The following is a 4,112-nucleotide window of genomic DNA, read 5'->3' as shown; positions in this document are numbered from 1 at the left end:
TATTATATATACGTTATAGACGTTTATGGGTGTCAACATTCCTTATCGATATTACCGTACCGATAAATTGCGATATGAAATAAGGTGATTGACGTGTACCGTATACGTTATTATTTCGTGTACATTGTCATTGTGTGGTACCGTTTATCCAAAAAATATATGTATAGTAAGTTTCATTTGGGACATACTATTATGATAATTGAGGGGTTCTTTTCCAAAACTGCCTATTTCCATTTTCGACCATATTGAGTTTTATATGGAAAAATATGTAAAAAAAACATGGCGAATCGAATGGCGTGATTAGTTTTTGACAAAATGCACTATTTCCTTGGTAAAAATCGATGTGAAAATGACCATTTTGTTCAAAACGGCCTATTTCCATCAACAGTTTATTTCAAAACGAACCATTTCCATTTATTACAAAATGCACTATTTCCAACGTAATTAATATAGGGCTTAAAACTGTTTTTAAATTATATGCCTATTTCCCTATGTTATTGGTATAGGCAAAATATTTGATTCTTATCAAAACTGCCGATTTCCATGAATCGAATCCTTAAAATTTTTAAAGAAAGTTATCTTTATAATATTGATAACATTTATAAACAAACTTCGTGGAGCAAAACGTTTTAATTTTCTAGAGAACATTTGGAACGTTTCAAACCATTTTTCGTTATCGTGTGTTGTTTATTTACTGAGATAAGAGCTCTCAAACTTGTCCGTTCAGCAACATGGCGTCTATTAATAACATTTATAGTACGTAATACGTATGCAGTGAACACTAATATTTTATATTTATAGGAATATTGACTTATTATTCCTTTATCATTAAAATAATTTTATCATTAACGTAATATCAGTTATAAACTTATGAATTATTATTATTTTGTATTTTGTTATTTTATACTTAAACATATCTCTCATGTCTTAAACATCATGTCAAAACGAAGTCAACTCATCGTTAATAGTTCTTTATTAAAAAAAGGTAAGTACAATGTATTACATTATGTTAACATAACATGTACCTATAAAAACTGAAACAAAGAACCTATGTATTTAAAATTATAATATATGTTGTCACATATTTTTTTACCTGTTGTGTGCGAATTAACTTTAGAATAAAACATCTGACTTGATGGCTTTGGACAAACCAAATTCGTTTTACAAACCCAGAAGATTGTTTAAGTCAGCTACTTCTAGAATTGATGAGGTAACAATATATTCACATACACTCTGATTTTATTTAGTTATTGTTTAAATGACCTTATTAATCATGGTTTTTAGTGGGTAACTTCTCAATATAATATATCAAATAAACTTAATATGTCAAATATACAGCCAACTCAATCCTTATTTGAAAATCAAAATATAGCTGATGTAAGTTACCTATAATATTATATTTGAATGTTTTTTTTTTAATTTTTGAAACTTATAACAAATTTATTTTTAAAATTGCGTTTTAGAACAATGAAGTAATGTTAAATATACAGCCAACTCAATCTTTATTTGAAAACCAAAATGTTGCTGATGTGAGTTACCTTTATAATTGATTATGTTTTTTAATTTTTGAAACTTATTACAAATTTATTTTTAAAATTGTGTTTTAGAACAATGAAGTAATGTTAAATATACAGCCAACTCAATCTTTATTTGAAAACCAAAATGTTGCTGATGTGAGTTACCTTTATAATTGATTATGTTTTTTAATTTTTGAAACTTATTACAAATTTATTTTTAAAATTGTGTTTTAGAACAATGAAGTAATGTCAAATATACAGCCAACTCAATCCTTATTTGAAAATCAAAATATAGCTGATGTAAGTTACCTATAATATTATATTTGAATGTTTTTTTTTTAATTTTTGAAACTTATTACAAATTTATTTTTAAAATTGTGTTTTAAAACAATGAACTGATTTTAAATGTACAGTCTATTGTTATATTGTGTCTATTGTGTATACAATTTTTTTATTCAAGTAGTAAAAATAGTAAAAATAGTAATAAATATTAATAGATGACTGATAAGAAAAAAATTGAACTACAATATTATTTGTCTTACGATACTGAATTTAACTTGAACTTAAAATCCACTAATTTTTCAACGGCTAGAAAGCACAATAATTGTTTATATTATATAATAATAATTATTATTGTTTTTCTAACTGTGAGTTACAAATTTGATTGATTATTGTATCACAGGGTTTCTATTAAAGTTAATAATATGTATTTTATTTTTGCTTATTGCTTTTAATATTTCTGAACCCTGGTATAACATTGCATATATTTTTTAGGATAACCAATTAAATTTTGATGATATGGAAATTGTGATTCTGGAAGAAGAAAACCCTGTAGATAATAGTTGTAATGAACTACCCAGCTCAGATCTTGAGTATATTGATGAAGTGCACACTGTGGATGGCGGACGAAAAAAAAAAACAATTCACCAACAAGAAATAAGAAAAAAATTGAAGAATAAAATTGAAAAAACTTGGATATTAAATTGCACCCATAAAGAAAAATCTTCAACAGTGTGTCATGTTTCCACAATTGAATATAATAGCATTGATAAATTCAAATGTTTGTTAGCAAGTATACCTGATAAAATCAACCAAGATAGGTTTTTACTGGATATGATGTCTATTACAAATGTACAAAGAAAGGATCGCCGTAAAACAAACAGGGAAGATAGATTACATGTAAATTATTTTATACCAAATGCCAAAGGTGATAAAATTCGAGTTTGTTTCACAAACTTACAACAGTTAATAGAAAACGTTTGAATTTAATTTCAAAAACATTTAAAAACACATCTTTAAGTCCTGTAGAAAAAAGAGGTGGAGCAAGAATTACTGACCAGTCTGTAGAAATTACCAATTCAATAATAGACCACATCCGCACTTTTAAATCAAGAAAGAGTCATCACACTCGAAAAGATACTAATAGAAGCTATTTACAGCCAGAACTTTCTGTGAATATTATGTTCAATATGTGGAAAACATTCAGACAGAACAATAATAAACCAGTTGCTTCATTTAGTAAATATTATCACATTTTTGTGTCAAAGTTTAATATTAGTTTTGGCCATCCTAGACAGGATGTGTGTTCATTTTGTACTGAAATGAAAAAAAATATTAAAGAAGAAGTCGATTCAAATAAAAAAGAAGAAATTAAATTTGAATTACAAGCTCATTCAAAAAAATCTCAACTATTTTTTCAAAAAATGGCTTCCAAATCTGATAATGTTGTATCTGTTGCATTTGACATGATGCAGACACAGCCACTTCCCAAACTTAGTGTTACAGATGTGTTTTACTGTCGTCAAGTATGGCTGTACAATATTACATTTGTCATAAACTCTGAATGTATTGAAAATCCTAATACTTGCTATACATATACTTGGTTGGAAACTGAGAGTGGAAGAGGACCAGATGAAGTATGTTCAGCTTTAATGTCATTCTTAGCAAATTTAGAAAATAAAATAAAGATAGAACTATCTCCTGAAAACTATCCTAAAATATTAAACTTATTTTCTGACTCGTGTTCTGCACAAAACAAAAATAAATACATGATAACTACTCTTTTATATTATGTTAACTATAAAACCACAATATTTAATGAAGTGAACCATATATTTCCAGTCCGCGGTCACAGCTATATGCCACCGGATAGAGTGTTTGGAAGAATTGAACAGAAATTAAGAAAAAAAGAGAACATTGTATCACCAAATCAATATTATGATGTTTTTAAAGAAGAATCCACCGTCTTTGTTTATGGAAAAGATTTTTTAGTGTATGATTACAAAAATGCAGCTTCAAAATTATTAAAATCAATCTTAGGTTTTAAATCTACCGAACAAAAATGTTTTTCTTACATAAAAGGACTAAAAAACTGTTGGAGTATCACCATCTTACACTGATACACCAATTAGAGTGAATGTTCTAAAACGAAATGTTGATCTAAGTGTTTTTGGTGAGTATTTGGAACTTTTACCAAAAAAAAGTCATGTCAAGGAAGCTAAAAGGTTGATGTGTCTGGTCTTATGAAATTTTTTACTATACCCCTGACGCAAAGAGTTCTACGATGACGTACTATTACAACACAAACCACTAATC

Source organism: Acyrthosiphon pisum, chromosome X (assembly GCF_005508785.2).
Source record: "Acyrthosiphon pisum isolate AL4f chromosome X, pea_aphid_22Mar2018_4r6ur, whole genome shotgun sequence".
Lineage (NCBI taxonomy): Eukaryota > Metazoa > Arthropoda > Insecta > Hemiptera > Aphididae > Acyrthosiphon > Acyrthosiphon pisum.
This window is presented reverse-complemented; position numbering follows the sequence as displayed.